The sequence below is a fragment of the Seriola lalandi genome, unplaced genomic scaffold, assembly GCF_002814215.2.
Source record: "Seriola lalandi dorsalis isolate HSWRI2012SDOR001 ecotype SW California unplaced genomic scaffold, Sedor1 jcf7180002054677, whole genome shotgun sequence".
In the NCBI taxonomy this organism is placed as follows: domain Eukaryota; kingdom Metazoa; phylum Chordata; class Actinopteri; order Carangiformes; family Carangidae; genus Seriola; species Seriola lalandi.
Window position 1 is genome coordinate 1,501,325 of NW_019525230.1, and position 8,741 is coordinate 1,510,065.

Below are 8,741 nucleotides of genomic sequence, written 5' to 3' on the forward strand. Positions count from 1 at the left end.
TGGGGGGTGGGGGGGGGGTGGCTTCATTACAGTAATGTGGTGTACCTGCCGCAGTGGCAGTGGGGCAGAACAGATATGGGTATAACATGAACAATGACCTTATATTTAGAGCACTTCATTTATTCCTACCTGACCGTGCCCACACGTCATACTGTAACATGTATGCCTGTTACTGCAGGGAGCAGCTTCTGATGACTCGGGACAAGTATTAGCTTCTTTAATACTTATTTCTAACATGTAGAGCTGGGAGATACAGAAAAGGCATATAAAGTTTTAACAAATGAGATAAAAGATGTTAATTAGTCAGCTTTAGTGGTATTTTTGATTCCCTGTTTCCAGTATTTATGCTAAGCTGACCAAGTCTTCATGTAGCACCGCACTTCACACAAACCAGTTACAGTTGCATCGTCAGAAATAAAGTAAAGGAGCATAGCTAATTAAATACTGAATTATTCTCTTAGGGCAGTGTTTCTCAAACCTTTTCAGACCAAGAACCACTTAACCATTAAAATAAAACCTACAGACCAGAGAACTCCCCAAACATCCCCAAAACCAATAGGGCCTGCTACGTTAATAGTATTGAGGCGACTTGCGCTGGAGAATGTCAGCTGGGACACAGTTTTAATCATCACCAGTCATTGCCCTCACACACTGCACAGCAGCAAGTGTCACTATAAGTCTCTGTTGTTGTGACTACATTACTGGTCAAACTTAATACTTACACCTAATAATGCTCTGACCCTTTGCACCACACAGTGCAAAACTGTCCAATCCAGTTGCTACAGTGTATTAAAATATTACAGCCTAAAAGAAACTCATTATTGTCTCTGTTGTCATCTTAATACAAAGAATGGTGCGATTTCTCCTGAGACATCAGCAAAACAATGTCTGCATTCAAACTAATCCGATCTCATCACTTGATCCTGGTGCGCTGCTTCGTTTTCAGAGCAACAAGTGTGGAAAAACCAACCCCACAGTTGTAGGTGGTTGGAAACGGCATCAACACTTTCAGAGCAGAGTTAGTTAGCCAGCTCAGGATGCTCAGGTTGGATGCGAACGCAAAACTCTGTCAAACATTTCTCCCTGAAAGCCGTCCTCCGCCATGTCCACAAGGCTGTCAACCTGTCTTGGTGGAAGCTCCAAACTGAGTTCTTGGATGTGTGTTTTGTCCCCGAATGGATTTCTGATCCACTCAAAGCCTGCATCTAATTCTGGGAAATATCTTCCCAGCTGCGAGTGAAGGCCTTGCAGGTGTTCCTTGAAGGCGTCGACTGTATCGCCATCCAGCTCGTCTCTGGCAGTGAGGAGAAAATCCACGAGCGTTGGGGAAACAATCCACTTCTTCGTGGTTGAGACCGGCACACCACATTTCCATCTTTAGGCGTGCAGCTTTTGTTGGACAGTGAAGACGGTGATAGTTTTTCCTTGCAGTGTGTAATTCAAAGCTTTCAGAGTATTGAAAACATCAGCTAGGCCAATTTTGTGAGCTGCTGGAAACCGTGTATTGTGTCTTACAGCTCATCACTGTGATGCAGGAATAACTTCACCTCACTGCACGCTTCAAATAGATGGGTGAGAACTCTCCCACATGACAGCCAGCGAACTTAAGTGTGAAAAAGAAGTTTTGTGTTTTCACTTCCCAGAGCTTTAAAAAGACACACATTCAGTGCTTTTTCTTTGATTCTATCGACTGTTTTCACAGACTCATCTAGTACTGTTCTGAGGCACTGGGGCCTATTTTTGACAGCCAGTGTTTCTCTGTGAATGCAACAGTGTGTTGTTGTTGGGGACGGTGCCACAGCATAAGACTTCCATGCAATTGCACCATCTGTGCAAATGCCAACACATCTTGTCCAGTCGAGGTTACTCTGGACAAGGAAATCATTGAGTGAGTCAAAAAATGCTTCTCCTGTGGTGCTGGTCGGCAGGAACGACAAAAAAGAAAGTCATCATGCGCTCCGCCAGCATAAATTAACCAGACAGATTAACACAGCACAACATGGACAACATGTCATATCACAGGCCGGGATCTGCATCAATTAATATACCTGAAGATAAACTTAATATACTAAAAATATACTTATAGACAGAACAGATAGGTTGATACAGTACACCACAGCCAATATTGCTTCTCCCATTTACCTGCTGTCTGGCAACCACCTACTTTGAAGACATAAACATACAGAAGAATCTAATGTCATTTTAAATCTGTTATATTATTATATACTAATAACCGTCATTAGTTGAGCTGACAATTTTTAAAATGAATCGTTATCTTTAAATGATAGTTATTCAGATGTATCACATCGTCAGATTGACTCATGCGTTTGGCAGCAGAAGCTCCAGCATCACTCAGGTTCAGTTAAAACGTCTCTCAAGATGAAATAGTTCTTTAGAGCTAATTAAGCGAGTATCATGTCTGGATTTATTTCTGTCAATCTCACCTTGTTGTGTGCTTTGCCTGTGAATGTGCGGATTGATTTGAAATATCTGCCTTTGTGATGCATTCACATGCCGGTGAGACGTCAGCAGAGAAAAACAGTCTCATGTAAGGGCCCATCTGGGGTCAGGCTGAGGCAGAGATGGTGGTTGCGGGTAAATGTAAATAAACTTTTTCTGTAGTTGCTACAAAGTGGATATTGTACGGCAAACATCACGATAGTAGAAAACGTAATCCTTTCGCAGTTATGTTTCCTACAAAATGTATTTGCTTCTACACTTCCTCTTACCTGCCTACAGTGATGGAGACCTCCTTTAAAAGAATAAGGTTATGTCCATATTTCAGAACGAAAGTTCTCGCCTGTATCTGTGGGAAAAAGCCTCCTAAGTTGTTAAATATTCTAGACACAAATATCGTTACTCTTGTTCTCATGTTGGCACCACTGACATCGCAATGAAACAAAGTGTGACCTTGATGTGACCTTAATGGATCTCTGGTTGATGAGCTTCATAGTAGGTTTTCTTTCACATGCAGGCTGGTGAAGTTTTCCTGCCCTGCGTATGGATCTCACCTGACCTGCTAAAAGTGGAAGACCTTTACCCAGCTTGCAGCACTATTTTGCATCGGTATATAGATTACTTGTCAAAGTGCGACATAGCAGGACATCTGCAGGGCATGTCAGGAAGCAATTATTTGAAAGGCCTATAATCTTGATTTCTGCACGCTGAAAGTGTCAGAAATCCAACGTTAATTCCAATAATTTATGTGATTTTATGTGGCAGTAATGCGTCATGGAGGGGACCGCGGTTCACATTTGTTCTTTCTGCTGAAATAATTTTCTGTATTTTAATACTTACGGCCTTGATGAAAGTGTATGAATTGAAAGCGTGAGTGCCTGCAATGTTACTGTCATCGACGTCAGTGGAAAGCTGTAATGTGTGCTGCACAGTAACTTGATAGATAGAAAATACGTCCGTGATGTTGCTCCAGAACAGTGAGGTTGATCTGTTACCACCATGAACGTGGGAGTGAAACTAAACTGCTAACACACAGATTCAGTTACACACTACAACAGTACTGAGAGCTGAACACAACGAGACAAGTGCTTTCTCTGTAGTCACCATCAGGTCGGTGAAAGGCTGGACTCGGGGGGGGGGGACCCTCCTGGTTTCACCCCGACCAGCTGCACCACAACAATGAGGGTCAGTGAGGTTATTACAGGTTAAAAAGCTCTTGGCCTTCCATCAGGGTTAGATAGGTGCTTTACACATATATGATCGTTGTGTATGAAATCATGATGCCTTTTAGGCTGAGAGATGATTTCCCATAGTAGCTGATAAGAAATGGCGGAGCGGGAATGAAGTATCTCTAAAAATAGCCATTTGGTGGCAGGGTGATATATTAACAGCAGCCAACAGCAAAACGCTGGTCAATTTTGTGACTGGTCAATGAAACATCAATATACTTAAAGATTCGTAAATAAACTAGATGGGCTGATAAAGTATTGCACAGCCATTGTTAAAGAAAACTGTATGTTATAAGAGCTCTCGAGCTCCTCCCTGCTCCTCCCATTCACCTGCTGTGTAGACATAAATATACAGAAGAATCAAATCTATTTTAAATCTGTTATATTGTTATATACTAACAACTAATAACTTCTCAAATGAAGGCTCCAGCATCACTCAGGTGTTAAAACATCTCTCGCGATGAAATAGTTCTTTAGAGATAATTAAGCGAGCATCATGTCTGGATTTATTTCCGTCAATCTCACCTTGTTGTGTGCTTTGCCTGTGAATGTGCGGATTGATTTGAAATATCTGCCTTTGTGATGCATTCACATGCCGGTGAGACGTCAGCAGAGAAAAACAATAAGCAGACACTGACAGTGAGAGACAGTTTTACAACTTTGTAATAAAAGTACAAATGTACTTATATAATTGTTTATTTCTACAGTGTGTTTTCTTTTGAAAATAAATTGATTCATTTTTGATTAAATTTTTTTAATTTAATCTTTATTTAATGAAGCAGTCTCATTGAAAATAAGCTCTCTTTTCCAAGAGAGACCTGAGAAAAATAAACGATCACAACAACATTATCAACAAAACAAAAAGAGCGTAATTAGACAAAGAATTAAGAAAAACAGTTAAGAATCGTGAAGAAAACATTAAATAATGAAGCTTTAAAATCTCCAAGGGAAGTGTAAGAATCTAGTTTGGGGACAATTTGCAGTTTGTTTCATTTGAATGTTGCAAAGCACCTGAAACCAGATCTGCCAACATTAGTGTGTACATCAGGGACATCTAAGATTAAATAGCTACTGGATCGTTTGCTGTAGATACTAGAATTAAATGAGAGAAGAGTTGTGGTATGGAAGCTTCAGCAGTCGATCTTTAGACGTGAATAACATCTTCTTCTCGACTGGTCCAACCCACTGAGTGATACAGAGAACGATGACGAGTGTGATATTTGTCATTAGTGATAAAGCATAGTCCACTATGATTATCAACATGCCACCGTTTTTATTTCTTATCCAGTGTTTGACACCAAATACTGCTGTGGAGAGTATCACCAATACCAGTATTTTTAACTTAATAGAAACTTTGAATGTACTTTCTCAAAAAACAAACATGAATTTCATATAATAATAGAAATGTTTCTCCAGGCTGCAGCAGCTAATGTGCGACTGCGACAGTCTCTCCCACAGCCTGTGTGGACACTGCGAGCCTCTCTGAACGACAGCCGTCACTGTGAAATTAGTTTGCATCTCACTGGGGGACCTGTCTCCTCTTTCCTCTCAGATCTGTTTCCTCTTTTTCCTCATTAAACTCTGATATTGAACAAATTTGCGACATTACCAATTTGGCGGCCTCCCTGACAATATCAAAGTCAGTGGCATTTTCTCTTGACAGGCGTAGAAAAGAAAAGACAATTCAATTTCACTCAGATATTGTCAGGGCTGAGGACTGGGAACTGTGGCCATGGTGATTCAAGGAGTGGGTAATACAGTAATGGGCATCATGGGAAGGTTATGTTGAATCTTTTCTTCTTGGATAGTTGATCCTGTGGTACGGAAGCAATTTACCAGAAAACATAACTGTTGTGGAAACAGAGGGAGAATGCTTTCTTTATATTTAGTCTTGCTCCAGTGAAACTTAATATTTGGCAAAAAGAAGCAAGTATTTCATCACTGTATCTCTAAACAGCGTTGCTTTGATTAAAAATGCAGTGGACTATGTTTCAAGCGCAGGTGCACATTCGAGTGCCTGAATTTTTTTTCCCAGTTGCCTGTGGGTGCTAGAGAGCTTGAGCAGCCATGAGGAAATTCTATGGTGACCATAGCAGAAGAACAAATGTCAAACAGTGTTTCAACTGTGAGCAGAAGCTGGATCCTATTTTTAAATGTATCACTGGTCAGTGATCAGTGGTGAGAAGTAACTACACTGAAGTACAGTTTGGCAGTACTTGTATTTTACTTTTTCCATTTTATGTCACTTTATACTACTTCTTCTCTACATTTCAGAGGGAAATATTGTACTTCCTACTATACATGTATCTGACAGCGATATTTCACAACAAAAGCAAAGGTTGTGTGCCTCCGCCAACCTGCCATGTTGCAGGAAATAAGATCACAGTCTGCCCTTTCTAGAGCTTTGAATAATGGCCAGATGTGTTTTTGCAGAATATTATGATGTCACAGTAAAGTTGACCTTTGACCGTTTGGATATAAAATGTCATCACTTCATAATTTTTAGCCTATTAGACATTTATGCAGATTTGATCAAAATTATCAGATTAACATGTTGCCAAAAACGTGTTTGACCATATGAAGTCATGTGACATCACGGTGACCTTAGTCTTTGAACTTTGACCACCAAAATCTCATCAGTTTGTCTTTGAGTCCAAGTGAATGTTTGTGCCAAATTTGAAGAAATTGCCTGAAGGCATTACTGAGATATCGCTTTTATGGGACGGACGCACGGACGGACAGACAACCCGAAAAACATAAAAAGAATACAGATTTGTGTTCCTGCTTTTTCTCGCGACCCCTGAGATTGATTGTGTGACCCTTTGGAGCCCCAACCCCTATACTGGGACTGGACTCAAATTCCAAACTGTATATAAAGTAGTTTAAACTAGTTCCACCTTGACCTGCTACAACAGTAAGGGGGCTACGTACCCATGAATGCACTGATACATTTCATATTATCTGTTGTCGCAATGATCACAAGGTGAACAGTGGCTGCAGCGATCATGTTACATATTTACCAGGAAGTGCGATAACATTAACCAGAAAGTGCCCTGGCACATATTTAATTAACAACACAGCTTTAGTTCGAGTACAAACGCTTGTGTATGATAGAGGCAGGTGACTGGAAGAGGACTTCAACGTCGCTGCCTCGGAGAGCATAAGGCCAGACGTGTCAGCGAACTGCTCCGGTCTGAATATAATAGGGATGGTGTGGGTGGTGTCAGACATTTCCTTAGGTCATCGTAGACGCACACGGCCATTCATCAAACTCCCCCTCTTTTTTTACCATATTATGGAAATTCACCTGGACAGAGGGGGTGTGGGACTGACAGAGAAAAACAATGAGAAGAAAGGAGGAGTTGACTGTCGGAGCTGCTGAAGCTCGGCTTTCTACCTCAGTCCAAAAGATGCGTTCATATCACCCCGGTCTTAGTATCTCTGCACTGGCTGCCTATTTATTTTAGGATTGATTTTTAATATTCTTTTAATCACTTTTAAGACCAGGCTTGGGCTGGTCCCTCCCTATATTTCTGAGATTTTATCCCCCTGTGAGCCGGAACGCAGTCTGAGATCCGCTGGTAGCGCATTGTTGGTCATTCCAGGATCTAGCTTGAAAGCTAAAGGAGACAGGGCCTTTGCTGTCTGAGCCTCTACTACTCACTTCTGAAGACACAAGCTTTATGGTGTGATGTCTTTTTTAATATCATTTACATTTTACTTTGATTTGTTTGGATGTTTTATATTTGAGTCATTAGAAGCACTTTGTTTCTGATATTGGAAAGTGCTATAAAAAATAAAGTCATTATTATTAGGTTATTATTATTATTATTATTATTATTAGTAGTAGTAGTACTATTAGTATTATTAGTATTATTTGGTTTAACGGGCTGTTCCGACTTGTTGTCCGTTTGGTGACAGAACTGATAAGGATGGGAGAAAGGTATTCACAACCATCTATCATCATGGCTGACAAATATGTATAAACTGTTTGGGCAAAGGGCACAGAGGTGAGGTTCGATCTATAAACCCTTATCCACTCCACATGGTGTCTCTTCTTCTCTCTTTGGTTTGTTGTGGAAATCAATAAAAAAATTAATATATATTTCACCGATTAGTTGATTTTTCTCCTCCTCCTGTTTGTTCATGACGTGTGTGGTATCATTGATTGGCCTTTGGTGAGGATAGGGCAGTCTGCATTCTGCAGCAATCATTCAGCTGGTCAGCACACTTTAGCCCTGGATTGTTTTTAGCACGCCTGTCAAAACAAGAGCCTAAATTATTCTGCTAATGGCAGGGTTACACACGAGCAGGACAAAAGAGATCAATAGCCCCCGCTCGAAAGTAGAGAGGCAAAAAGGTGCGAGATCGGTCAGGTGCGCGGGTCGGACAGGTTGAATAGCATAATCAACCCAGAGTTAGGACTTTAAAGGCGATTTTCAAAGATGTGCGAACAGTTGAGGGATGAAAAACGGAATGAGAGGGTAACAGCATTTTATTTTTCTGTCTTCTGTTTGACCTCAACGTTCAGCGTGCTGCCACAGAAGACATTCTTCATAAGTGATCAAAGCTGATTTCATTTGTTTCACTTCTGACAGAAAAACATGGCCAGCGTTTCTGTATATCCAGCACACAGCATTTACAGTATATCTCAGTGTGTGTGGGTGGGTGTGGATCGATAGTCGATTGTAACCAGCTATAGGGACTTGTGCTGTATACAGTAGGATGGAAACATGGTTCAAGCCTCATTGCACTCTGCCTGGCTCTCCTCCATGTTCTTGGACTGAATGTTTGGTCCACTAGGCCAGAACACACTCTCAGATAGGCCATTTCACCAGTAACCAAAGAAAACCGCAGACAGAGAAGAAGAGGAGGTGGAGGAGGGCTGGAAAAACAAAGGATGAAAAAAGTATATCCTGGAGAGAGATAGACTTTATGGATTACCTTTCCCTACATCTAACAAGACCGCCTACATGCAGGGACTACCACACACACACATACACACAATTCCTCGCCGAATACCACTCATCACAATCATAAGTGCACAAGGGTGGG